This window comes from Pollicipes pollicipes, unplaced genomic scaffold (genome assembly GCF_011947565.3).
Source record: "Pollicipes pollicipes isolate AB1234 unplaced genomic scaffold, Ppol_2.1 Scaffold_4219;HRSCAF=4965_pilon_pilon_pilon, whole genome shotgun sequence".
NCBI classification, from domain to species: Eukaryota; Metazoa; Arthropoda; class Thecostraca; order Pollicipedomorpha; family Pollicipedidae; genus Pollicipes; species Pollicipes pollicipes.
Genome location: NW_023596448.1, coordinates 16642426 through 16651160, shown reverse-complemented (window position 1 = coordinate 16651160; position 8735 = coordinate 16642426).

Sequence of the window (8735 nt, the reverse complement as noted above, 5' to 3'; positions counted from 1 at the left end):
AAAAACAACTTGCGGCATGTACCCCGAACCCACCACCTAAGCTCTGCGGCCCAGTTCAGGAGATAGTTCGCCTACGACCTTACACTAAACAGGGCAAGGGAGGGCGTTACGTGCCATCCAATGTTGCGCCCGGGGCCTGGGCTGACCATCGCTGGCCAGTCCTCAGCTGGCCCCGCCGTGACAATCGAGCTGCGCCTGTCCTGAGATGGCTTGACTTGCGCTTGTTCTAGAACCCTCGCCGTGACTTTAGAGTTACGCTGCCCTGATGCCCTTGCCGTGACAGTCGAGCTGCGCTTGCCCTGAGACCCTCGCCGTGGCAGCTGAGCTACACCGCCTGAGACCCTCGCCGAGCTCGAGCTGCGCTTGCCTGAGACCCTCGCCGAGCTGAGCTACACCTGCCCTGAGACCCTCGCCGTGGCAGCTGAGCTACACTTGCTCTGAGACCCTCGCCGAGACAGTCGAGCTACACCTACTCTGAGACCCTCGCCGAGACTGTCGAGCTGCGCCTGCTCCTAGACTCATGGTCAGTGCCGCTTGATTACGAATTTAGCATCTTTCCCTCAGACTGCGGGGGCGGCAACGTCGTTGCTAATTACGGCAGCATGGAGATAAAACCAAGCACCTTTACGCCGGAGGAGTATCGAGTTGGTGAAGACTTTGGCTGTAATGTGCATGAGGAACTAATTTTAAAAAAAATCAAACACCCGCTCCACATCTATGGCAAGAGCCACTGTGAGATCCTAAACAGCGCTTATATATATATATATATATATATATATATAGATATATATATATATATATATACATATATATAATATATACGTGTGTGGTGTGGTGTGTGTGTTGTGTGTGTGTGTGTGTGTGTGTGTGTGTGTGTGGGTGTGTGTTGGTGTGTGTGTGTGTGTGTGTGGGTGTGTGTGTGTGTGTGTGTGTGTTGTGTGGGGTGTGTGTGTGTGTGTGTGGTGTGTGTGGGTGTGTGTGTGTGTGTGTGTGTGTGTGTGTGTGTGGGTGTGTGTGTGTGTGTGTGTGTGTGTGTGTGTGTGTTGTGTGTGTGTGTGTGTTGTGGTGTGTTGTGTGTGATTTAGAAGAAATCGAGGCCGAAGTTGTTGAAAGAGACGGCTCCGGATCCGATTCCGGTTCGGGCCCGTTTTTTTAGGAAACGATTAGGAGCGGCGAGTTATGAGGTGGGCGGGGCGTCAGGCGTGTGATGAGGTGGAAAAGGCGCCTAGACGTCAGGCGGGCGACGAGGTGTGCAGGACATGCAGACGTCAGGCGGGCGATGAGGTGAGCAGGACATGCAGACGTCAGGCGAGTGATTAGATGGACAGGGCAAACAGGCGTCAGGGGTGATGAGATGGCACGGCAAACAGGCGTCAGGCGGATGATGACATGTACAGGGAAACAGGCGTCAGGCGGGTGATGAGATGGGCAGGGCAAACAGGTGTCAGGCGGGTGATGAGATGGGCAGGGCAAACAGGTGTCAGGGGTGATGAGATGGGTAGGCCAATCAGGCGTCAGGCGGCTGATGAGATGGACAGGGTAAGTGACTAAAGAAGTTGATGCCCTAGTTTGCAGTTTCAGTTTTAGCGGTTCACACAGGAATATTTTTCTCTTACTGACTGGAAAAGTGCTAACCACAGTGCCTGAACAATGCTTGTAAAATGTCATTCTGAAAGTCAACACCTGCTTGCCAGAATGCAAACTGTTGTGTATGCAAATGGCATACGTTTACAAAGCAATCTGGGAAGCTTACTCATGGAATGCAGCTGGCACTGTCAGCAGCTGAAAACACGGAAAGATATCCAGATATGAGCAAAAACATTGCACTAACCCGGCACTTCAGGATTTGCCATGACAAGATTTGAATCACTGACACGTGGCAAAAAAGGCTGTGAGCAGGCCAGGGAGAGAAAGCGAATTTCAAAACGCCGCATCAGGTTAGATGCTAATGTTGGTAAAAGATCTGGCTCAAGATTTGATTCTGCTGTGAAATGTTTACACACATTGTAAAACAAAAGCAATGAAACTTGGCTCTGGTCATTTCCAGACCACTTCAAGCTCGAAGCCCACCCTCGATCAAGGCAGCGGTCGTTTGTGCCATGTCGCCATTATCTCACCGACTTGCACGTGACACATCAAATGCCTAACAATGCAATTCTTATCTTGGCACAGCTTAGACAACAGCAATGTCTGCTACAGATGTTGAAGTTGTGCGGTGACTCCTCACTTTGTATTCTGTGACGTCAAAAAATGAGAAAATATTGATCGTACATGCACAATTTTGATACGCTGCGTCGTCTGCAGATTAGTGATAGAATAACGGTCACTTTAAGGTATGGAACTTCTTCAAAATTATATATCATCACACACCAACTATGTCTTCATAAAGGCTTTCATAACACCATCAACCAACTATTTTTTCGCTGTTCCACATCCGTTATGGCAAACATTACGAAGATTACGCAAGCTTTTACTGATTGCTTGTATCTTTGTTATTAGATGCAGTTTTTCGTAAAATGTGGAACTGGGAAGTGGCTTACACCCATTCTCAGCAATCAACTCAACGTTTTTCAACAGCTCACCTTTGCTGGCACGGTGGTGGGAAGGATCGGGTGCGGCCTTTCCACTTTGAGCTTGTACTCTTGAAATAGTATGCGGTGCAATGGTAGCGGCAGGTTTCCACCACATGTCTCAGCTTCAATGCACTAGAACCTGCATTGAAGCTGCAGTGCACTAGCACATGCATTGCTATTAACATGATGTCCAAGTGAAGATAGTCAGTTTGAAACAGTTTTGACACATCGCTGGGGCATGGACTAGACTATAAAAACAGGATTGACGTGGGTACCACCTGCTATTGCGTTTCATATGTCATGATACATATGCTGGTAAAGCCATCAGTTGCATATTCATACAAAGGTACATACACATGCCTGTGTATACTGTATATCATGTCACACATCAATTCCTTCTGTCACTTCATACTGAGGAAGCGTGATGATGTGACTCTTGCGCAGCTATATCTACATACAAGGTGCCACAGTGTTCAACTCTTTTCATTTGCACACCTGAATTCCTTTCTTAGGTGAATGACAAAGACGTACCTGAAATCCTATTGATTTTGATTATTTAAATCCTATTGGCGGACACTTTAAAGGAAATGAATGAGCCGCCACAGAGCTAACGTAAAAGGTAAGATTTCAATCAGCCTGTTTTTGTTGAATGGGAGCTTTCCCAAAAGATCTAATTTTTAACATTTGCCCGGGTAGCCGGCTGACTGCAACGCCACTCGGGTCGTGGGAAATTCCCCCCCCCCCTGATTTCTTTCAAACTAAGAGAGCTTGGGACTGAAATTTTGCAAGAATTGTAGCCCTTCACGTCGAGTCATGTGGGTCAAGTTTTCTGGTCACTACCTTCTCGTCAAAGAAAGACAAACAATGTCAAAGTCCAGATCGGTGACCAAAGTCCCTCAGACCTCCTAATGGAACGACCTTTGAAGGGGATTTTCCGCGTTTAAAGATATTAAAACAGGCATCGGACATGCTGAAATAGGCCTGCTTATAACTATTGGTAAATATTTCAGCGAAAATGGCTTCCCTAGATAACACAATTTCTTCGCTTAGTAAAAACGTTCCTCAATGTGTTATTGGTTGATTCCGCCATTGCGCCTCGCGCATCATTGATTAAAAGCCAATTGACAGCCGTTATATCTTGAAATTATGATTGTAAACGCCAGATATGAGTGACGCAAAAATTATACTTTTATTGCCCTTGATCAACACTTCGCTTATGCTATGGCGTCATAAATGGCCGGTTGACCTTGGAATAGTCTCTCCGAAATAGTCTGCACATCTTCGCGGGCGGCTGTAGCTAAGAAAATAGTGGCTATTGCCTCTTAGGGCTATGGGGCAGGACTATGAGCAGGGCTATGAACCACAACCGAATGATCTTCGAGATAGCTGTTTCGGCTTAAAACCGTATACAAATGTGGAATACCGTCTTTAGCCTGGAAGCAAAGGGCCACTGGTGTTCATTTCATGACAGTATCCTTTACCTACAGAAGTTGATGGTAACCAAAGCCCAACGAGAGATTGCTTGTTTTCTGTTTTAATGTCAGTTGGTGGTGTGCCCCCCCAAAACAAAATGTTTATCAGTTTCCTTCCAGGCCAGCGATCTTTTCTGGCCTATCTAAAGCCGCAATGCAACTTTTCTTGACCTTCCTGTGATCACGAAGTTATAAATGCGGGACAAACAAGACCACACGAAACAAGATATCTAGTAATAAAAAGGTTTTGACCTCGACTTGAACTTCAATACCCCGACCAGGGACAATGCAATTAGTCACAATTGTACATTGGTTGTCCAGTTGTCACAGAAACCTCTGAAAGATGCATGGCTTAGTCGAGCACTCCGTTATCGCATCAGATTGAACGCTTCTCTAGTAAATGCATTATTGTCACCCATGGCCTGAGTTGACCTGCCGTAGGCCAACGACCTGGTAAGCTACTTTCAAAGTTTTACTATCACAAAGTTGTGGTCTTTAATTGGCTACAACACGCAAAGTGGAGCGTGGCTGCGTCAACCTGTTCAAAGGTATATTTCGGAAAAGAAGCTTTGGAAAGGTCATCTTGAACCCACCCCCCCCCCCCCCACCCGAGCGGATGTCAACCTCGTGACTTAAATTGATAATCATCTCATTGCTTCACCCAGGCTCAGAGCGGAAAGAGATCATTCTGAGAGGCGCCACTCAATAATAAACAAGCTGGATGAAATATCCTCTTGGCACACGAAAATCGTAATCAATTTGTTTTAATAGTGCCACAGTTTGTGTTGTTGCTGTTAACGCCACCTCTCGCGAGATAGAAATAACTTCAATTGGGTGTTGTCCGCACAAACGCCTCCATGACGCAAACAAACAATGATGCATTCAGGACCATGTTTAATAAATAGAGAAATTGCGTTATATAGAGCAGATCTTTTCTACTTCAAAGTGTACAAATAAATATAAATGAGATCATTTCATTCACACCTTGGGCGTTCGCTTCAGTATCTTCAAATGTGCAACTTCCTTTAACTTCCCGGCGTCACACAGAATTTTTGATTTCTTTCGGCTAACGCACTTGCCTTTGACACGTTAACTAGTGCGCTTAGCTGAAAACCTTCCGCCGCCAAGAGCCATTCCGAATAAAACCTGCTTTGTTCTAGCCCTTTTCAAAGAAGTGGAACTGAGGGGCCTCCTTTGAGGGTTTCTGACTAATTTGGCCATCATTAAAGCATTGTGTCGATTTTTCCGGTAACCTGACGCGGTTGTGTCCGTCCTGTCAGCTGTCCAGGTTTTTGCTCGAACAGGTCGTGAGCTATGACCCATTTGTGAAGGTCATACCAGTGAGGAGTCTCGCCAAATCGACAAGGCAGTTCATTTTTTGCAATTACGACATGTTTCTTGTTTTGTTTTATGCATGTGATCGGTTTTGACGTCAGCTATGACAGCCCCTCTTATTTTTAGGAATGAGGGGTCAATAATCAGAGGTCAATCTCGGTAAAACACGCGCAATATTTTTCTTGGTGTTTTTTTCTGGGCCTATACTTGGAATGATTGTTTTATTGTGATTCGGCACATGCATGTCATGTTGACAGACACTCTGCGACCAATTGAAGTGAATTTCTTAGGTCAAGGTCACTTTGGGGAGGTGAATGCATAACAGATAACTACCACCAAGTGCAGTTTGCACAGTGGTTAGTGCGCAGGTGCTTTTTATCTTTGATTGTTCATTTGTATGTCGAGTATGAGTTTGTGCGGCAGAAGCAATGCCGCGTATAAGTAACGGCTGTAAAGCTTTCTTTGCGGTGTGAATGAAGTAATGACACGTATAACTGATGTCGCAGCACTCCTATCGGTGGGAATTTTTGTCGTACCACTAATGTTCCGACACCGAATTGTGATTGCGTCTTCAATACGTGTGTGGTACAGCTTGAGAGCATTTGTCCTGCCCTTGCTCTTCATTGGGCAACATCTGCGTTGTGAATACCATTGCGGCTCGTTGTAAGGCTCTGTGACCTCATTTGACCTGGATCAGGACTTCTCCACAGTTTCAAATGCATGTCATCTGAGAAAATTTCGCCATTTTGCCGCCGGGTGCCGTCTGTCTCGTTGTAACATGGATGATTATCATATCGCAGATAGATTAGCTTTTTAGTGTTACAAGCAGCCTTTGCTTTGACCCGACAAGGGTAAAATGCATGCAATCCAAGTCATTCATAATTGAAAACAGTTGTCAGAGAATTCAGCTTACGTTTATTCAGCGATTGTAGCACAGATAGCTCGTTACATAACAGAACAAAAGATGGGTGAGATTGACGCCCTAAGTTGATTTCAGAAGCCTCGTCCCAGAAATAAAACACGTACAGTTTAATTATCGCAGGACGATAATCATTGTATTAGTCGTTAGCCCTGTATCCCGCCCTCCCAGTGCGATAGCTGCCGGAAGTGGAACTATCTGTGATGTATTCCAATGGCCACGTGAGCTGTACTTACGTTCTGTGACATGACATGTGATATAGTTGGCCCAGACCCAAACACCGAGCTTCAAATCTGAGGCAGAAAAAGCACACTACCAGAGCTGCAATTTATTTTGATGTATGGAGATTATACTTGCGAAAACATTTCGTCACATTCCCGGCATGGCCCGTTTGAGGTCATTATCGTGACTTGGAACACTACCTTATAACATGGAAACACTAGTCCCGGATACATCAGATGGCTTATGCAATGCGCAATACGTTGGCTTTTACGTTGGTTACGTTGGTTATGCTCTATCTGTCTTAGTTAAAGCGTTGGAAGAGGCACATGCTAAGTCTCTCCCGCCCTGCTTGTCGGCGAGGGGTTTGATATGGTGTAGTCATCTCCAGTGAAGTCTTTGGAATTCGGTGATTTATTTTGAGCTTCCCCCGTTCTTGTCACCTCATCATTCTGCTCCGATGGTGTTGGTTGCGGCATGCGCGGGTGTTTTCACCAGCCCGGTCTTCATTTCATCCGGGAGTGTTCGCTGCGCTGCGCTACTGATCGCCGACCGCTGATTGGTCATCGCCGCGATCGGACGTGCGGCGCCGGCTGCTGACCGGCTGTCTGAGCTCGCTCCATGCTCGTCGCAACGCTTCCGTATGAGCTTGATTCAGGCATCATTTGTGAACGCCACATTGTGGCAGGCAGACTTGGATGAGACGGACGGCCGGCGTTGTCCAGATTTATGGGCGTCCTGGCTTTGGTATTCTCATAGATTAATTCGTCCGAGTATTTGGCGTCTAGTATTGTATATCATACCCCAATTCCAGTTGTTGATTTGCATCAACAAGGCAGGCGTTGTGTATAATTCAGATGCTGGCAAGCAGCTGGGCCTGCTCTGGCTGGTGGGCGTGCCGCGTATCATGGCGGCATCTGCCGTCACCGCACGTGATCATACGGGGGCGTGCGTGTCGGTGTGAACTCCAGCTGTCCCTAAGTTCGCATTTCGCAAGCCAGTGGCACTAGTGCAATGCCCGTGCCGGTTGCTTTGGCTTGGGCGTGGCGATCTGCGCTCAGCAGTGTATTGCTCACATGCTGCTGTCCCTCACGCCGCTCAACACAAGATGATGCTCTCGCTTTTGGCGACCACCATGACACGAATAACCGAAGAACACGCAGGTTTGTAGCCGCCATGGAAGTGCGTCCATTTATGCTGGTGAACAGTGACACATATGCAGCGATTACAGGCGTACGTACAGGACTGAACACGGCACGAGCATCTCGCGTCAGCCAGGGGTTCCAACTTAGCTGCTAATGTGGCATTGACACCAATAGAATGTTTGGACAGACTCCGACCACATAGTTAGTCGCACTGGACCCCGTTTCCCCAGACGTTTCCCCGCCCTCCCGAAACCAAACTCCCCAACAGTCAAAGAACCTGAGGACAATTACTTTGTCCCTAGGGCGGGGGGATGGGGAGGGGCAGGGTCACGGGGCCCATCTTAAGAAAAAAATTTTGAGTGCGGAATTTTGGTCAGGTGAGTTCCTTGTTACATTAAGCTGCATCTGCATATTTCGCCGACAATGCTGTCATGCCAGTAGTAACACACGGGTTCCATGTCTGTTTTTTACTATTAGAGCCGTGTGATCTTTGTTGGAATTAAATCAAGATCCTAGACTACAACATGATGTCGGCTCCAATATGTAGAGCACAACATTTCTGTACTGTCAAATGATATAGCATCCACGAAAATGTGTGCCTGTCTGTATAGCTGTATGTCTATTTGTTGTCTTTCACTTGTTGATCTGTGTGGAGGTCAAACACAGTTCAGTAAGAGCTTGCGATTTTCACAGCACACATGTACGAGGGTGTGAAAGCACATGCGTGGTGACGACCAGCACGGGTATTGATCAGTACCTTTCACGGGTCGAAAGGTCCGTTTTTAGGCGCATATGGTGACCATGAAACGTACACGTGGTGAAGCAATTTGAGCGATAGTAAAGCCATGGAAAAGATATTCACTTTGTTGCGCGAGCTTCAATGCATCTTAACGCCCCTATTTGCAGGAGGCCTTCTTGAATAGCGCCAGTGCACGAAGTGTAGGGCTGGAGAGCCAGGACGATTATCGGGATTAGATGTGTAGGTCACGTATTCAGAGATTCTTTACGCTGTCGAAGATGCAGCCCTGGGTATTCAACAAACTGGTAGCCAACTGGAACTGTGCGGCATCAG